The sequence below is a fragment of the Ambystoma mexicanum genome, chromosome 11, assembly GCF_040938575.1.
Source record: "Ambystoma mexicanum isolate Mex_15411 chromosome 11, UKY_AmexF1_1, whole genome shotgun sequence".
Taxonomy (NCBI): Eukaryota; Metazoa; Chordata; class Amphibia; order Caudata; family Ambystomatidae; genus Ambystoma; species Ambystoma mexicanum.
This window is the reverse complement of record NC_090934.1, coordinates 1,046,131,851-1,046,152,500: the sequence shown is the minus strand read 5'-3', so window position 1 is coordinate 1,046,152,500 and position 20,650 is coordinate 1,046,131,851.

Genomic DNA, 20,650 nt, shown 5'->3' with positions numbered 1-20,650 from the left:
TGCCAGGTACCCCCAGCTTAGAATCACAATTTTCTATACAGTCTTACCCATGGTAGTACCAAAATCTCCCCGTCTTATCCGCCGGGTCACCAGCAGTTCGCTAGATATGAGCCCAATGACCGCCAATAAGGCAGAGCAGGGCAAGATTAAAGTGTGCCGTCCAGGCCGTCACTTTAAGATGTTCACTTATACCCCCCCCCGAGAGCAATGACCACTCCCGTGTCCACCTCTTGTCACTGAGTATCAATGTGAAAGATCAACAGGGGGAACTGGGGAAGGGTGATAAAGAGGAAGGCAAAGAAAAGGGTAAGGGGAGTAGGGGATGAGCGAGAGCAGGAGAGAGAAAGACCTCCGCCAATATCCCCGTGCTCAAGGTACTACTCAGGGTCAAATTCCTCTCCCCAATTCCCAGGCTGCTTCTCAGCTGCTACCACTCTGTCCACCAACCTAAGCTGTGGAGCCCAGTAGCCCGGTAGCAAGCCCTTGCTTCTCTCTTCAAAATATATACCAAGCCGCGCTATTCGCGGTCGCGCCTTTCCTCCTCCTCTGGCCCACAGAGCCTCGGGGCCTTCAGAGCTTTCAGAACTTTCCTCCCACTCATTGCTGCTCCTTACCCGAAGCGCGAGGTGAAAACGCCATATCTCACACTGCAATCTTTTCGTCCCAGGCACAGCTAGTTGGTCCGCACTTCAGGACACCACCGCTGCGAGGAAGCCGTGTGTAAGGCCACACATATCCAGCTTCCAATCACACCAATGTCAGCTCCAGCCCCTGCATATCCTATGACACCACCAGGGACCTGGACTTCACAGGGGTGCAAAGGGTCTCATTCGAACACTGGCGCTGCGCTTGTGAGCCGTTCATGCCGATCAAGGAAAGGACCCTACGGCGTGAGTATGCGTATCCAGCCGTGTCAAGCCTTGTCAAGGCGCACCTCAGTGATTACAGTGCGTAATGGACAGCGTTGAATCAAAGGCTGCCCCCAACACATAGCAGTACATACCTCTTGCAGAGGGCGTCTAATCATCCATCATCATGGATGGCACTCCTATCCCGATTCTCAACCAAGTCAAAACACTGGCTGTTTATTTGGACTCAAATCCTACCATGACCAAACACATCAATACACTTTCAACCTCAATATCCTATAATGCAAACTCATACCATTAATCCGACAATTCATTTCCCCAGTTAATTGTATCACTCTCGCGCATGCATTAATCCTGTCCAAATTAGACTATTGTAATTTACTATTATTAGGTTCCTCACAATCAAATTTAGCGAAACTCCAACTCCTACAAAACAAAGCACTAAGAGCCGCATTAGGCATCAAAAACTCGGACCGCATCTCTAATACCAGAAGAGAAATGCACTGGTTACCTGTCAGAGCTATAATTTTATTCAAAACTCTCTGTATCACACACAAATGTTTATCTAAGAAGGCCCCCGTTTTCCTTAACAATACAGAAACACCCTATCTCTCGACAAAAGCCCTAAGATTTAACAACAACTCCCAACTCAGGGGGTAGCAGCTTCCCGGTCGTAGCTCCATCAACCTGGAACTCCCTCTCAACTGCACTGAGAAATGAGCCGTCCCACACTAGATAAAAAAAATCTTAACAACCTGGCTATTCAACAAATATTAACCCTAGAGGACAAGCTCCACCTCCCAGCCGGCCGTAGCCTTCCAGCTCTTGTCTTCATGAATGGACAGCCCAGTCTGATTCTATTCCATTTTTAACATGAGATTTCTACCTTTTTGCATGTTCTCTTCTTCTTTGATTGCTTTATTTGTTGCACCATTCTCCCATTGTAACCAGAGAATTAAGCCTTCTGTAACTTATGCCGTGATACCCATGGGTTTGGGCATATAACAAATGAATAAAATAAATAAAATAAATGGGAGTTGCAATGCAAAACATCTGAACAGCCAAAGTTCGCAGACCCCTGTGTCAGACAAAATAGGCAGAGGCACAATTACTGTGAATTTTGAATGCAGACCTGATACATCCACGTAATTCTGAAGAGGTGAAAGAGGTTAGTTAATAATTACATCGTTGAAAGAAAGCAACAAACTATATAGTATTGCTTGAGTAACATATGTTATCTGCTTTTCGTAAAACAAAATATGTATCCAATAGATATGCCTTTTGTTGCAGACCTTATATGTAGAGTCTTTTAATTTTAGCAAGCTGGAATGAAAGTAAAGAAGCTATGGGGCCGATTCATGGAACAAACGTGCACCGAAAATCCATGCGCAAGCAGGCGCAAGGGAGCGCAAGTGTGAGAAACGCAGCGCACGCGTGCGATTCAAGGAAGACGCTGCGCGTGTTTCCCGATGTCCGTGCGCCCAATCCAGCCATGGCGCACGCAGGCATACACGGCGTGCGCTACGCGCACAGCAAAAGCACACATAGCGCGGCGCACACAACCAAAGTGGGCGGAACAGCGGGCGTAAAACGCGGAATGGGGAACAATGCGTGAAAAAGAAGGCGTAACTGGGGAAGTACTGCAGGGAACTACACGGAACGCCCACACGCACGCGAACAACCCGAATTCATGGATCCGAATACGGGAAACCCACGCACGGAAAAAGATGCACACAGGCATCAACGCGTCCGCCACACGAAGGCAGGCGGAAGCGTCCCCGCGCACAGTACAAAAGTGCGTGCAAACAACAAACACGTATATACAGCTACGATGAATGCCCCATTTGTCGCAGCACTGATCGTGGGACACCGCAGGAGGAGGAGAATAGCCAGGGCACGCATTTTCGCACCACGGACAAGCCTTTTTGGGATGCCTGACGACCAGGTCTATGGCAGGTATAGGTTTCCACCCCACATCATCCTAGACCTGGTCAGGGAGTGGGAAGATGACCTTACATCCCCCACCCTTTGCTCCCAAGCATTGAGCCCCTTGGAGAAGGTGCTCAATGTCCTGCATTTTTTGGCCACTGGGTCATTTCAGCGGACTACTGGCATTGTGGGGAGGGGGGTCTCACAGGCCACGCAGTCACGCTGCCTACACCAGGTACTGGCAATCATGACAGCGTGCCCCTCAGTCCGCAGGCACATGTACATGCCCAGAACACCCGCAGAAAGGCAGGCCGTTGTCCTTGATTTTTTCAGGGTGGCACACTTCCCCAAAGTGCTCGGTGCCATAGATTGCACCCATGTGGCCCTACGTCCACCTAGGGCCACTGAGCACATCTACGAAAACGCAAGCACTGGCATTCCATCAATGTACAGGTGGTATGCGATGCAAAGGGAATCATCACCTCTGCCTATGAAAACTACCCTGGCTCCACCCATGACAGTTTCATATACAGAATGTCCGCCCTGAGCCGGGCCCTGGAAGTTGGGCAGCATGGCGACACATGGCTCCTAGGTGAGTACAAATGCCCTTGCACATGCATGCAAGTCACACACAGACAAATACCCAAACCCTAACAATCTCAACTATTATCACCTCCCCAGGGGACAGTGCCTACCCTCTGAGCAACCACATGATGACGCCAATCCGGAACCCCACCACACCACCCCAGGTAAGATACAACGCCGCCCATATTGCAACCAGGGCCATAGTGGAGCACACATTCGGAGTGCTCAAGTCATGTTTCCGCTCCCTTGACCGCTCTGGCGGGCAACTACTCTATGCACCACCAGTAGTGTGCAGGATCATTGTGGCAGCATGTGTCCTGCACAATGTTGCAACACGGCAGGGCGTACCGGTGGACATGGTGGTGCCCCTACATACCCAACCACAGGCACAGGCGCTGCCTATGGGAGGGGACAGGGCACATGGCGAGGAAGCCCGGACCCAGCTTGTGGCCACATTTTTCACCTAAACTCCCACCCCTGCGGAATGCACACAGGCCTGGCACATACCAGGTGACAATCGATGATGAAAAAGAGACAGTCAACTGTCACAACCCTACCACCCTGAGATAGTTGCCATGGAAGTGCAACATCGTCTGCATCCCTAGCTACTTAAACACAAGCTATCCTGTGTGACCAAAAGGCACACATATGACATATGACATGATATGGCCTATACACAAGTATTACAAGGTGCGATGGGGCAGGGAGGGGGAACTAGGGAAGACAGACAACGGTACAACTAGGCCAGGTGTCATTCAGATTGTGCAAGTGCAGGGGTAGGGGAAAGGGAAAAGTGCAAGGGGAAGGGGGGGAGTGCAGTACAGGGGAAGTAGACCAAAAAACAAATACACAGGTCAGCTGGTGGCAACTGCAAAGGTAAGTGCAAACAAGTGCTGGGAAGGTGGGGCTGTAGGGATAGAGAGACAGTACCGCAGTGCAGGGGTTGCCAGGGAGCCAGTGCAAGTGGAGAGTGGCTGGGCCAGGGCCCGAGGTCGGTGAGAGTGGCCCAGTTGCAGATCCAGTGCAGTTCCAGTGAAGAATTCCGCAGGGGAGAGGCAGAGAGAAAGCAGAAGCAAAGAGGAAGGTCTTGAGGTGCTTCCCGAACCGGAGATGGTTCCCCTCAAGTTCAAGTGAGGCAAGAAGGCTGTTCCAGAGGGAGGGCCCTGCCGCGGAGAGAGACCTACCCCCAGCTAGTTGCTCTGAGAAGCGGATGACCCTGACATGCAAGGTGTGCATCACACACACCTGCACAACAGGCCATGGCCATCACTGTTATGTCACTCAAACCCTCCCAAACCACAACATGACATGGCAAGCAATACCCATACACCAACACACCAACAATAAGGTACACATTGCCATGTCCAAAATGTACAGTGGCATCAGACAATGATGCCTGACATGGAATCAGATGAAATGACAGACCAACAACCTCCCACCCAAAATAAGTCATTTCCAAATGCATTACAAGAGTTGCAGACGTAACATAACAATGTATGCCTGTCTACATGCACATTGTGCATTGAAAAATCAACACTGCAGCTTCTGTGTGCTGTGTCCTACTCCTGCAACACACTGCTCAGTGCACAGCACAGTGAACAGCCATTGTGTGTGATGCACACCCTGAGCATCACATCTAAGCGACAGACCACATCAAAAAGCAAATTAGGCATGTACAGGATCCATAATTGGTCACAGAACATGTGCTGCAGGGACACAGTGGCCACCAGAAGGCAAACAGTGTACATGTGGATATGCAAGGGTGGGAGTACATGTAGTGCATCAGAGTGCAAGTGTGTGGGTCTGCAAGGACATGCACTCAACATATGCATGTGCACTCAAGTGACCATCAGTGTTCGCTAAACATCACATGTGAACATTCACCATGTGTACACCCCAGCAGTCAAACCACAACTATCCCCTCGCATCTGAAAGGTAAACACAACACATGAACAGGCATTGATCAGCAGAACACAACATGTACATAGGATACCACCATTACAATGTCAGAGTTTCCATCACACTGCAGGGCAAGGCAACTATCAACAACAACCCCCCCCCTCCCTCACAAATGACCATGACCCACTGAACAACTGCACCTGGGTCGTGGAGCCTTCAACCCCTCAATTCCACCTGGCCACAGGATCACCTTTACCCTTCGTCACCATCTCCCACCTTGTGTGTAAAAAGATGCCTGCACCCTCAGAATCCACACTTATTTCCAAAATCACAAAATCCAAGGCATAAAAACGAACCCGAACACCCTCCAGTAGATGACTTGACATAGCAGTACCTCACAAAGGCCAAGTACTACCACAATGATGCAACAACCAAGGTAGCACAGTAAAACAATGTCACAACAGGATGTGAACCATGTGTGGTACATAACATAGGATGATGCATCATGAACGGATGTGTATTGTCACAGGTCCCGTGTACAGGCGCGGGAGTGTCACGAAACAACCACCCCCACCGTGTCCCGGGTGCCTGCAAGGTCAAACTCACACAGGCCCCTGAGACCCTGTTGGGGAAGGAGGTTCAGGGATATGCAGTCGGGACAGGTGTTGGCACACTGGATAACTGGAATGAGTGGCAGGAGAGGGGAGGAGGAATGACACATGAAAGTAGGGAATGCACGAAAATGTACTACCTGCATGAACACATACACAATCCAAACAAACTTGGACATCATTGTCATGGCCTTCTGTAGTCCAGGCTTAGGAGTGGTACGAACCAACCACCCCCTCTAGGGTTTTGGCGCCTGCAAGTTCGGGCTTACACAGGCATCCGCAACCCCAGCGGGGAAAGGGGGTTAGGGAACGTTGCTTGGATAGGTACGGGAAGCAGGAACACCGGGTAGAGGGTACAGGGTTCAAAAATGCATAGGATTCCGGGTGATTAGGGGGAAAAAAACATACCAAATTGAATCACACATACATCCATGCATTAGTGCACCCCCCAGCAAGCCTATGCAGAGCAGTTTGAAAGAAAAACAACAAGAAACTTAGCTCTGGTTTTGAGTGCTGGCCTCCTGCCTGCGCACTCTCAGGTCCGGTTACAGGAGCACTGCAATGCTGCAAAGAGAGCCACAGTCAACAACCTGTACGTGCCAATTACACAAAAACACACCACCAACATGCCCCATAGCAAGTGTGTGGGTCTGCAAGGACATGCACTCAACATATGCATGTGCACTCAAGTGACCATCAGTGTTCGCTAAACATCACATGTGAACATTCACCATGTGTACACCCCAGCAGTCAAACCACAACTATCCCCTCGCATCTGAAAGGTAAACACAACACATGAACAGGCATTGATCAGCAGAACACAACATGTACATAGGATACCACCATTACAATGTCAGAGTTTCCATCACACTGCAGGGCAAGGCAACTATCAACAACAACCCCCCCTCCCTCACAAATGACCATGACCCACTGAACAACTGCACCTGGGTCGTGGAGCCTTCAACCCCTCAATTCCACCTGGCCACAGGATCACCTTTACCCTTCGTCACCATCTCCCACCTTGTGTGTAAAAAGATGCCTGCACCCTCAGAATCCACACTTATTTCCAAAATCACAAAATCCAAGGCATAAAAACGAACCCGAACACCCTCCAGTAGATGACTTGACATAGCAGTACCTCACAAAGGCCAAGTACTACCACAATGATGCAACAACCAAGGTAGCACAGTAAAACAATGTCACAACAGGATGTGAACCATGTGTGGTACATAACATAGGATGATGCATCATGAACGGATGTGTATTGTCACAGGTCCCGTGTACAGGCGCGGGAGTGTCACGAAACAACCACCCCCACCGTGTCCCGGGTGCCTGCAAGGTCAAACTCACACAGGCCCCTGAGACCCTGTTGGGGAAGGAGGTTCAGGGATATGCAGTCGGGACAGGTGTTGGCACACTGGATAACTGGAATGAGTGGCAGGAGAGGGGAGGAGGAATGACACATGAAAGTAGGGAATGCACGAAAATGTACTACCTGCATGAACACATACACAATCCAAACAAACTTGGACATCATTGTCATGGCCTTCTGTAGTCCAGGCTTAGGAGTGGTACGAACCAACCACCCCCTCTAGGGTTTTGGCGCCTGCTAGTCCGGGCTTACACAGGCATCCGCAACCCCAGCGGGGAAAGGGGGTTAGGGAACGTTGCTTGGATAGGTACGGGAAGCAGGAACACCGGGTAGAGGGTACAGGGTTCAAAAATGCATAGGATTCCGGGTGATTAGGGGGAAAAAAACATACCAAATTGAATCACACATACATCCATGCATTAGTGCACCCCCCAGCAAACCTATGCAGAGCAGTTTGAAAGAAAAAAAACAAGAAACTTAGCTCTGGTTTTGAGTGCTGGCCTCCTGCCTGCGCACTCTCAGGTCCGGTTACAGGAGCACTGCAATGCTGCAAAGAGAGCCACAGTCAACAACCTGTACGTGCCAATTACACAAAAACACACCACCAAACATGCCCCATAGCAACAAACTACTCTACAAACAGACAATCTGGTGTAGATGCTTCGTACCCATATATAACATTACCACTGTGACGGGTCATACACAGTCAATGCAGTAAGTCATCCGCCCGTGGGTGCGTGGCAAATGGAACACCAACGTGTCACAATTGACACAACATGCAATGTTCCCTGAGTAAGCAGACAGACCCATATAGCAAGCCATGACTTCAGAGCAAGTTGCGTACCACTATGACCGAAACAAAGTTGGCAGTGCATTTATCATAAAGTACATGGAAATGAAATGCACTGCACCCGAGTATGTCCCTTGCTGTATGTTCCTGTGAGCTGCCCCTTTCCATGTCTCGGAAGGCTACATGGTTGATACAAGTGCCTCAATGGACCTTGCTGTACCAGATGGCATGTGCCACTGCCCCTGCAGGCAGGTGTCCCAGACAACCTTACAATCAACAGCCATCAGTCCACCAGCACATCTGAGCTGCATTGTGTGCTTCAACACCAATATTCGTCCAAGCTCACCCTCAGTGCTGTGACTAAGCCTGCATGTGCAACTTGCCTGGTGCAAGCTTTGCTGTGTTGTGGCCCCCCTGTGCTGCTCACCTTGCCTGGAGTTCTTTGGAACACGTCAGCAGTTCTAGGATGTAGGTCTGCAATCCCTGTGCCTCTGCTTGTGCACACATGTGCATGTGGGCACCAACAAACGTGTCCAGAATTCCGTCGTCCAATGGGCCATGTCTGCTGGCTAAGGTGCTCTGGAGGCTCATCCCCCTGCAGAAAGGGCATGAAACACATGATTAATGCTTCAAAGTCATCTGTGTGTGTCTCTTCAGGCATCTCATTACTTGACCATGTCAGAGAGTCACAGCATAAATCACACCATCAGTCCGTCTTTCACATCCAAAGTGTGTAACACTATCTACAGCATGAATTGCAACAAGCACGTGTACAGTAAAGATAAGAAACATACTACACAATGCATAGCAATGAATGTACACATTAATCATGAAACACCCCATCTAGCAAAAGCTGAACAGTGGACAATAACACCAAAATCATCCCCACTAGGGGTGTAAACACAAGTCACACAGCACCAGACATGCCACAGATATGACAGTCCAAGGCCCTTGTGTAAAAGTCTGTGACACCGAACCATCCTTGCGAGCCCATGGATAAGGGAGGCAGGAGTGGCATATGTGAGTCAAGGACCCCAAGCAGCAAACACATACACAAGACAAGCCTGAAGGGCCCAGCTGGAACAGACAGTGGATGCCTTCAAAAGCCACAAAGCACTGCACCGTCACAGGAAAGCACAATAGACATGCAATTTTAAACTATAGTCACTATTAACTAATTACACTAACTATGGAAAACCTACATTACCTAATTAAACTAACTATCAAACAGAAACTTAACTAACTAAACTAAAAGAAAAATCAAAAATGGCCACATATGACCCGGGGGGGAGAGGAGGCACCCAGGAGGGGGGAGGTACAGGGTGCTGCTCAACATCCACATGCGATGATGCTGAGCCAAAAAAAAAGCCTCCATGGGCTCAACGCCTGCACAGCCCGACCTATGTGGGAGATAGATGGTCGTCCGAGTCTGGCTCATCCTGTAAAGGAGGACGTGGCACATTAGCCTGGCCACGCCTAGCCGCAGCTTGCCCCTCGTCGGCAGCAAGTCTGCCGGACGGGTGAGCCTGGTTCTGTGTGGTGATGTGACGTAGGTCTGCATGCAGAACCTCACGTGATACATGTGCTTCCACTTGCAAGGTAGAATTGTGTAACACAGAGTTCCTCCTGCAAGGCCTGGCTGGACAACCGCTGCACCTCCTGGCAAGCCTGTAGCTCAGCCGAGATGGTACGCTCAAGCTGTGCAAACCTCTCCTCTGCCTGCTGCCTCTGGGACATCATAAGGACACCCAGAGTGGATCTGAGGGAAGCATACTCCTCCCTCAGGGCATCCATGTGCGCCTCTGCGTGAGCAGCAATTGCTTGACGCAGAGACGACATTTCAGCCTGGCGTGCCCTGCCTGAGGCCGCCATGCCCAGCCTGAGCGAGCGGGCCGTGGACCGTGCCGCCTGCTGCTGGAGAAGCACCTGCCTAGCAGGGGGGAGCACAGATCGGGCCACACGCTCCATGCTCTCAGCGATGTTCTCCATTGCTGCCCCCTGCCGTTCTGAATTGGCAGTCATGTCTTGCTCCCACTCAGTATACTGCGCTTGCACGCGGCGACCGCGTTGCCGGGCTTCACCCCTGCGGGACCCAAGGACCGGGGGTCCTCGCTGTGTTGGCACTGCCCGCGGCTGCACGACTACGTGCCCCCGTCGACGTGATGTCCCAGGCACATCAGTGACTGGTGTGGAGGGTGACCCTGCGTCCCGATCTGCCACGGGCGGAGGAACCAAGACTGTCTGATCCCTCAGTGCAGGTGTCGCAGACAGAGGAGTGTCCACATCAGAATCACTCACCCCTGACACATGGACTTGATGCTCACCCAACTCAACATGGACGTCAGAGTCGTCATCAAAGCTGGACTCATAGGCAGCCAGAGACAATATGGACTGTAGCACTTGGGGGTTTTCGTGGCCTACCACCCCGCAACCCCCACTAGTGCCGGGTTGATGTAGCGGTACCAACCCTGTGTCTGGCAGGACAACACCATCCTCCGCCTCCATTGCGTCATCACCTGAAAAATAGAGAGAAAAAAGTTCACTACACATGTCAGAAGCACACAACACACACACACACACCGACAGCAAACGCATCAGGCAGACATGTGACACACAGCAGGACACATGATGAAAACACTGGATTCCGCCCATGTGTGAAGAAAACACAACAACAGTTGGACAGAGTCATTGGTCATTGAACAGGCTGAGGCATGTGAGCCACACAGATTGTCAGAAGCTAAACATGTGTGCAACGCAGGACTGAGCCACAGTTGACATGGGAAGGCTGATGAGATGGCAGGCAATGTATGTAACCAAGGACTTGTATTACAGTGATCATCCAGTCAAGGACACATAGGGGCATGCGTGCAATGCACATGGAGCATGAATAGGCACTCATGTCCCTGCGGGAGATCGGACCTATGCACAGTACAAGTGAGATACCCTGCATCAAGTACTAAGGCTGAACCACGCGGCATATGTTTGGCAGATTGTATGCTGGAAGTTAGCATCTACACAGGACGCATGAACAAGAAAGTACACATTGGTAAGATTGAAGAACACCAGTGCAAAGGTGGAACTGGGGTGCAGAGTGGCGGAGGAGGGGCAAGGGAGCATGCCTACATGGAGTCCCCGCATGCAGGCAGAGGAGACATGCATGACGGAAGCATTGCATTACTTACACATCAGAACCATGTACATGTCACATGTAGCGGCAATCATGCACAACACATCCCACAAGTGAAACACACACGTCCTCAACAAACACGCATCAACACTCACTAGACTGGGCATCAAAGTCCAGCATCTCTCCTACTCCTTCGACCAATTCAGGTGGTATGAACTCCGCAACGAGTGCCTCATGCGGAGTGAGCACTTCCTCCTCTGGTGCAGGCCCACTGCCAGTCACCAGAGTCAAGTTGTAATTAGAGGCACGCTTAGCCTTAGTGCTGCGTTTGATGTCATTCCAACGCTTTTTGCACTCTTGCGCCGTGCGCACCTCATGGCCGAATGAACTGACATGTTCCGCAACATGCTTCCAGTGGGTGTCACGTTGGGCAGCCGTAGTCTGACTATTGGCACCCACTAGCATGTCACGGCTGTGGCCCCGCACGTCGTCCACGAGGAAGTCCAGTTCCTGCTTACAGAAAGGCTTCTTCCTCGACGTGCAGGAGGTCGTGGCTGTGTGTGGGGTCCCAGCCTGTGCTGCAGGTGCAACCTTCCTCCTCTTGGACTGTGGCGCAGACCCTGGCTGGCTAATGCCGCCCTGACCAGTATGGCCAGTGGGTTCGCTGGATTGAGCCAAGGGAGTGGCAGGTGGAGGGATGACCAAAGGCCTGACTTGTGTCAGTGGCAGCTGGGTGCCCACTAATGGACCCTGCGCAGCAACACCAGCTGTGGCAGAGTCATTGACCGCAACGGTCCTGGTTGGCAGACTCACAACCGGGGTGCTCTTGGGTGCATCTGCCCCTGCACTTGCCAACACATGGCTGTTCGGGGCAGCAGATGACATGATTGCCCCAGGGACACGTGTCTTGGTCTGAGCAGCCAAGCCTGCCCCTATGGTTTCCCCCCTGGCCTGTTGGAGATCTACCAAGGGCTCTTCAAGTGCCAACGCAGCCTGTGCTGGCAGACCCCGAGTCTGGGTGGCGGTGTCCACAGCTGCACCTGCAGCTACCACTACCCTTCGGCCCGTGGCAGTCAATGGAACGGACTGCCGGGTCACACGGGCACCAGTGCCAGATGCAGAAGCTGCATCCCCCGGAACCACAGGGGGTGGTGGCATGACTGCACCAACACATGGCACAACATTGTGCTCAAGTAGCGCACCCCTGCCTCTTCCCCCACTGTGGCCGCCCTGGACACCCTGGAGTCCCCCTACTCCCTGGTCACCACGGCCATGTCCTCGACCACGCCCGCCCCTCACCTTTGGTGTCCTCCCAACCATGGCACAGATGTAGTAGTGCCGGCACAGATGGGGTGGTGCCAATGGGAGGTGTACACCACAATTGACCTGGGCAATTGGGGTGAAGGGGGTGGGAAGCAAGATGTTAACAGCCCCCCTGCACCTGCAAGGCTGTATGTGACCCGGTGATGTAGTGACGGGTCACGCAACGCTCAGGCACCCCAAAACTGCAGTAAAGCCGTGCACGCAACCCTGCAGCCTACGTGCGTGGATTCAACCTCCCGCAGTACACGGTGGCACCCAGTAACACGAATAACGCATATGCGTGGGACACGCAGGCCACTATGACATCAAAAATGGGTGCGATACACAGGGGTACCCGCAGTGGGAAAAAGAGCGTGTGCGACTCACCGTCTGACTAGCGCGATGCAGAAAAACACGCGTAGCCAATACCCCCGCCAAAAGAAGAGATATGTCCTTGATAGCTGTGAAGTTGTGATGGCGCGCAAAACAACAGGAAGCAGGAACACACGTCGGTCTCCACGAAAGGCACGTACAGCGAACTTCTGGGCCTGCTCACCTTTAACCCGTGCTGAGGGAAACACACGCGCGCGTCACGTCACTTACGCGCATGGGCCCTTTCCTCGTATTACACGCGGACGTGCAGTTTTCCACGCGTGCTGAAATGCCCATGCACGCCTGTGCGCGTCACGTCACAGGGGCGCTTGCGCTTGAGGGGCTTTCTGTCCAATGAAATTGCGTATGCGTGCAGACGCGCTTATGCGCTAAGGGCCTCTCCTCGAATTACACGCTGACGTGCCGAATTATCACGTGCCAAATCACTCCGTATCAAGCTGGCCACACATAAGCACACGGAAGACCACGCTCCTGCCCAGAAGGCAGAACTACTGCCCCCCAGAGCCCCGAGCACGCTCCCATCTGCAATCTGCTGCTGCCTGACTGCCTGCTGCCCACGTGCCCTGCCATTTGCTGCCTGCACATCAGCCAGGGGTGCTGTTGCTGTGACCACCCCTGCTGGAACCGAAGACTCCCGACTGGGATTCCATCGCTCCACAGCCCAGCCCCAGGACCCAGTTGCCCACCCACTCCTGCCTCTGGGGTTGTCATGTCGGGCACTGCAACATCTGGCACCACGGACAACCCCCCGCCAGAGAGGCAGAGGGGCATCAGCTTCAGTGCCACCGAAGTTGGTGTCCTGGTGGAGCAAGTCCTGGGGCAGTATGATGCCCTCTTCGGAAGTTCCCGCGCCAACAAGGAAGGACGGACTCGGATCTGGACTGACATCGTGACTGCCATCAACGCGGAGGGGGTGGCAGTCCGCGAATTCCAACATGTCAAGAAGCGCTGGGAGGACTTCAGGTGCAGGACCCTGAACAAGGCCCACCGCCTCTTGAAGGCAGCGGATGCCAAGGGGCGGCGGGGCCACTTGTCAGAAGAGCAGATGAGGGTCCTGGAACGCATATCCCCAGCGCTCCACGTCCAGGTCCTTGAGAGGCAGACCCATCTGGAGTCGAGCGGTAAGTGTACATGCATCCTGATTGTGAGCTGTGCGTGTGGTGATGTTTCAGTAGTGTGCAGGTTGCACATCTGTTTGTATGGGGTCGAGTATGGGTGGGGGTGTACAGGGCTGTGGGGCTAACACATGCGAGGGCTGTAATGTGTGAGACATGGATGGTGCTTGTGTGTGTAGGCGTGCATGTCAAATGTGTTGTGTGGGCACACATGTTTGGGTGAATGTGTATGTAAGTGGACATGTCCGTGATGTCACACATGTATGTTATTTTCAGCTGCATGTATCAGCACTGTGTACATGTGCATTTGTGTGTATTTGACAAGGGTGCAACAGTGATGCAACATGGATGCATGTGACAGCGGGATGTGGAAGCCTGATTGGCAGATGTGACATGGATGCCCATCTGAACACTGCGACACTTGGCAGAGGTGTACACATGCATGCAAGTGTGGTGGTGTGTGTACATGTGTGGTGCACTTCCTGTGTTGCATGTGATGTTTGGCTCAGCTTTGCCGGCTCATGCTGTTGTATGTGTATGGATGGTGCTGGCAGTTGCGATATGTCTGTGGTATGGCTCATGTGTGCGAGTTGATATGACATGTGTGTTGGGGATTGTGATGGCATGTCTGAGGTTTGCCAATGCCACTCTTGTACAACTGTCATGTGTGTATGTGTCCATTGTACAGTGCCCTGATGCCTGTGTTCTATTTCTCCCTGTCTGCAGCGTCAACTGATGAAGAGGGCGGAGAAGGTGCTGTGGAGCACAGCGGCGGGGATCCCACCACCAGCCGGAGACGCAAGGCCTGGCTCCCCTCCCATGTTGTCATCTCGTCGGGGAGTGAGGAGTCCGGTGCCGCGTCCCAGGCCGCAGCTGCTGGGGGGAGGTCCAAGAGGCGGAGGTTGGAGTTGGACTCCTCGGCAGCAGAAGGGGCAGCTGGGACCCCACAGGGCTCAAAGGGGGAAGATGGCACGGAGTCATCCAGGTTGGTGGGGGGTTGTGGAGGAGGAGGCCGTGCAAGCAACAGAGACGGGGTCTGGAGGTGGGGATCCCACTGGTGCTAGTGGTGCAGTGCAGGACCAGGGACAGGGGGCAGCACAGGCCACCGCAGAGGTGCCTGTGTGCAATCCTGTTCCTGATCCTGTCCCTGCATCATCTTGCACCAGCAAGGATGCCTACGTCCAGACCCGTTTTCAGGCAGGGGATGAGCAAACGACAACTGTCCTTCCTCTGCCTGCGGACGTGGCTATCCGGGTCCGGGTTGAACCTGTCCTGACTGGTGTGGCGTTGCGTCAACGGGCCATGCGAGGTGACCTGCAGTCTTTTCATGAGGAGACTGCACGTCATCTCGAATGGCTCGTCGACCACGTCAGCCTGCTGGGACAGGTCACCCAGGCCGGATTCCTCCATTTGATGGGGTTTGTTACGACCCCCTCCTCAACTGAAACCCCTACGCGCCAGTCGCCTTCCGTGCAATCTTCCCACCCATCAGTCACCTGGGTGCCCTGTGGAGCTGCCTCTGACGGTGCGGCCAGGCTGGTGGAGGAGGCATCACTGCCACAGTCGGGAGTCGGACGTCCAGCAGGGGTGGCCACATCAACGACTGCACCCCGGCTGGCGGAGGATGTGCAGGCAGCAGGAGGCAGTGCACGGGCAGAGGCACAGCAGCAGCAGCAACGTGGTGGGAGCCATGAAGGCTCTGGGCCTTAAACATCGGAGGGGCAGGCATCGGCCGGAGGGCAGGGGAACCCAGGACAGAGAGTGTCTTCCGTGTGGCAGCGGTTGGGCCACGCCATAGATGCGGAGCGGCAGCGGGCGGAAGAGGCACGGCTCACAATGGTCAGGGCGGAGAACTCCATGCGGAGGGCCCTGAGGCGGGCCGAGTGCCTCGAGGCAATCAGCAGGGGGTTGGAGGTGGACACACCGACTGCCCTGCGGACGCTCGGGGACATGGAGGAGGACCGCCTCTGGGACATTGAGCAGGAGTTCGATGATGCCCTGGCCCGGGACATCCAAAAGTGAGCCGTCAGACTAGCCCGCTGCCCTTGTACATAGTTATGTAGGCAGTGTTAGGTTTCCTTTGTTTTTTTATTTATTTTGGACCTTTTGGACATTGGCCACATTTTTGTATATAGTTCATTTTATTAGTTAGTGTTGTTAGATAGGTTTCATTTCTTTTGTTGGGATAATGGACCCTGGCTTGTTCGTCTGTACATAGTTCACTGTTGGATTTTATTTTTCTTTCACAATTTACCCATGGAGCAATGGCTTTCTATTATTATTTCCCACTGGATTTTCTTTTGTGGACAGAGACTTTGGACACCATTACTTTGGATTATGATTTTTGGTTTTGCTTTTTTTCACGGACATGCTTCTTTTCATTTTTGTAAATTCCCATTTCTGTTTCTTTATTTTTGAATCTATTTATGTTTCCTTTAATACATATTTTTTTATCGAACTTCAATGTGTAGTATCATCTCATTGGTTTCATGCATATCATGATATGGGTTTTGAGATTCACTGACACCCATTGGGTGTATGTGAGGGACATGTGTTTGTTTCAAAACTTTCAATTGGTGTTCTGTCATGTAATTGCCATTTCTGAGTGGGTGGGTGCAATACTCGGGTGGGTGTTTTGCATTTGGAGGCTGACCATAGGGACCAGGGATCTAGATTGTGATGACATGTTGGCTGGGGAACATGAGTTGTGGCCTGCTGGCAGGTGCCCCACAGTGCTGGGGGATGGGGGTGGTGGGGACATGAGTTGGACATGGGTGGGGGCCTGCTGGCAGGTGCCCCACAGTGCTGGGGAGTGAGTGTGGTGGGAGACATGGGTGGGGGCCTGGTGGAGGCTGCCCCTGCACTGCTGGGGGGTGGGGGTGGTGGGAGACATGGGTGGGGGCCTGGTGGAGGGTGCCCCTGCACTGCTGGGGGGTCGGGTGGTGGGAGACATGGGAGGGGGCCTGGTGGAGGCTGCCCCTGCACTGCTGGGGGGTGGGGGTGGTGGGAGACATGGGTGGGGGCCTGGTGGAGGGGGCCCCTGCACTGCTGGGGGGTGGGGGTGGTAGGGAACATGAGTTGGACATTGGTGGGGGCCTGCTGGCAGGTGCCCCACAGTGCTGGGGGGTGGGGTTGGTGGGGACATGAGTTGGACAAGGGTGGGGGCCTGCTGGCAGGTGCCCCACAGTGCTGGGGGGGTGGGGGTGGTGCGGACATGAGTTGGACATGGGTGGGGCCCTGCTGGCAGGTGCCCCACAGTGCTGGGGGGTGGGGGTGGTGGGGAACATGAGTTGGACATGGGTGGGGGCCTGCTGGCAGGTGCCCCACAGTGCTGGGGGTGGGGGTGGTGGGGAACATGAGTTGGACATGGGTGGGGGCCTGCTGGCAGGTGCCCCACAGTGCTGGGGGTGGGTGTGGTGGGAGACATGGGTGGGGGACTGGTGGAGGCTGCCCCTGCACTGCTGGGGGGTGGGGGTGGTGGGGAACATGAGTTGGACATGGGTGGGGGCGTGCTAGCAGGTGCCCCACAGTGCTGGGGGGTGGGGGTTTTGGGGACATGAGTTGGACATGGGTGGGGGCCTGCTGGCAGGTGTCCCACAGTGCTGGGGGGTGGTGGTGGTGGGGACATGAGTTGGACATGGGTGGGGGCTTGCTGGCAGGTGCCCCACAGTGCTGGGGGTGGGGGTGGTGGGGAACACGAGTTGGACATGGGTGGGGGACTGCTGGCAGGTGCCCCACAGTGCTGGGGGGTGGGTGTGGTGGGAGATATGGGTGGGGGCCTGGTGGAGGCTGCCCCTGCACTGCTGGGGGGTGGGGGTGGTGGGAGACATGGGTGGGGGCCTGGCGGAGGGTGCCCCTGCGCTGCCGGGGGGTGGGGGTGGTGGGAGACATGGGTGGGGGCCTGGTGGAGGGTGCCCCTGCACTGCTGGGGGGTGGGGTGGTGGGAGACATGGGTGGGGGCCTGGTGGAGGCTGCCCCTGCACTGCTGGGGGGTCGGGGTGGTGGGTGACATGGGTGGGGGACTGGTGGAGGGTGCCCCTGCACTGCTGGGGGGTGGGAGTGATGGGGAACATGAGTTGGACATGGGTGGGGGCCTGCTGGCAGGTGCCCCACAGTGCTGGGGGGTGGGGGTGGTGGGGACATGAGTTGGACATGGGTGGGGGCCTGCTGGCAGGTGCCCCACAGTGCTGGGGGGTGGGGGTGGTGGGGACATGAGTTGGACATGGGTGGGGGCCTGCTGGCAGGTGCCCCACAGTGCAGGGGGGTGTGGGTGGTGGGGACATGAGTTGGACATGGGTGGGGGCTTGCTGGCAGGTGCCCCACAGTGCTGGGGGGTGGGGGTGGTGGGGAACAGGAGTTGGACATGGGTGGGGGCCTGCTGGCAGGTGCCCCACAGTGCTGGGGGTGGGTGTGGTGGGAGACATGGGTGGGGGCCTGGTGGAGGCTGCCCCTGCACTGCTGGGGGGTGGGGGTGGTGGGAGACATGGGTGGGGGCCTGGTGGAGGGTGCCCCTGCACTGCTGGGGTGTGGGGGTGGTGGGAGACATGGGTGGGGGCCTGGTGGAGGGTGCCCCTGCACTGCTGGGGGGTGGGGTGGTGGGAGACATGGGTGGGGGCCTGGTGGAGGCTGCCCCTGCACTGCTGGGGAGTGGGGGTGGTGGGAGACATGGGTGGGGGCCTGGTGGAGGGTGCCCCTGCACTGCTGGGGGGTGGGGGTGGTGGGAGACATGGGTGGGGGCCTGGTGGAGGGTGCCCCTGCACTGCTGGGGGGTGGGGGTGATGGGGAACATGAGTTGGACATGGGTGGGGGCCTGCTGGCAGGTGCCCCACAGTGCTGGGGGGTGGGGGTGGTGGGGACATGAGTTGGACATGGGTGGGGGCCTGCTGGCAGGTGCCCCACAGTGCTGGGGGGTGGGTGTGGTGGGAGACATGGGTGGGGGCCTGGTGGAGGGTGCCCCTGCACTGCTGGGGTGTGGGGGTGGTGGGAGACATGGGTGGGGGCCTGGTGGAGGCTGCCCGTGCACTGCTGGGGGGGTGGGGGTGGTGGGAGACATGGGTGGGGGCCTGGTGGAGGCTGCCCCTGCACTGCTGGGGGGTGGGGGTGGTGGGAGACATGGGTGGGGTCCTGGTGGAGGCTGCCCCTGCACTGCTGGGGGGTGGGGGTGGTGGGAGACATGGGCGGGGGCCTGGTGGAGGGTGCCCCTGCAATGCTGAGGGATGGGGGTGGTGGGGACATGAGTTGGTGGGCAGTTGTGCAAGTTGACATGTGGGTTGGCTGGAGGGCATGGCCATGGTGGATGGGGTGCCTGCAGGACATGTGCAGGGTAGGCCCCTGTGGTGTGAGCCACCTGCAGGGGCCGTGGAGGGTGTAGAGGGAACACCTGGGAGGACCCACACGTGCAATTCACGTGTGGTGCTCCCTGCGCACCCCTGTAATACACGTACCCTGATGGAATCGCGTGTGATACTTTCCACGCACCCCTGACATGCACGTACCCTGCTGACTTCGCGTGTGTGACTTCCCACGCACCCCTGGAATACACATACCCTGCTGATATCGCATGTGAAACTTTCCGCGCACCCCGAAATACACGTAGCCAGGACATTCGCGTGTGGAACTTCCCGCACACCCCTGATATACACGTACCCTGCTGACTTTGCGTGTGTGTCTTCCCACGCACCCCTGGAATACACGTACCCTGCTGATATTGCGTGTGTGACTTCCCACGCACCCCTGGAATACACGTACCCTGCTGATATCGCGTGTGAAACTTTCCGCGCATCCCAAAGTACACGTAGCCAGGACATTCGCGTGTGGAACTTCCGGCGCACCCCTGATATACACGTACCCTGCTGATTTCACGTGTGAAAATTCCTGCTCACCCCTGATGTACACGTACCCTGATGGAATCGCGTGTGGAAGTTCAAGCGCACCCCTGTAATACACGTACCCTGCTTAAATCGCGTGTGGAAGTTCAGGCGCACCCCTGGAATACACGTACCCTGCTGAAATTGCGTGTGGAACTTCCCGCGCACCCCGAAATACACGTAGCCTGGACATTCGCGTGTGGAAATTCCCGCGCACCCCTGGAATACACGTACCCTGTTGATATCGCGTGTGAAAGTTCCCCCGCACCCCGAAATACACGTAGCCTGGACATTCGCGTGTGGAACTTCCCGCGCACCCCTGGAATACACGTACCCTGCTGAATTCACGTGTGTAAATTCCCGCGCACCCCTAATGTGCACGTACCCTGATGGAATCACGTGTGGAACTTCAAGCGCACTCCTGTAATACACATACCCAGCTGAAATGACGTGAGGTACTTCCCGCGCACCCCAGTGATACACGTAGCCCGCTTGCCGTGCTGGTACAGGGTTAGCGCAGCCCTTTGCACTGGATTGGGGATTTTGATGGCTTTTCCCTGCGCGAGAGGCGTTCTTGGGGGCGTAACTGGCGCTGCTGCAGGGTCGCTGCGCCACTGTGCGCCACGGCTGGTTTTGGTAGCAGGAATCCATGAATACGCTGTGCGCGGAAATGGGTTTTGGCGCACGCGGCTGGCGCAGGGATTCGCACGCGCACACTGTGCGCCAGCCGCGTGCGCCACTTGTGCGCTGAATTCTATGAATTACCCCCAAAATTATTGTACAATATACTG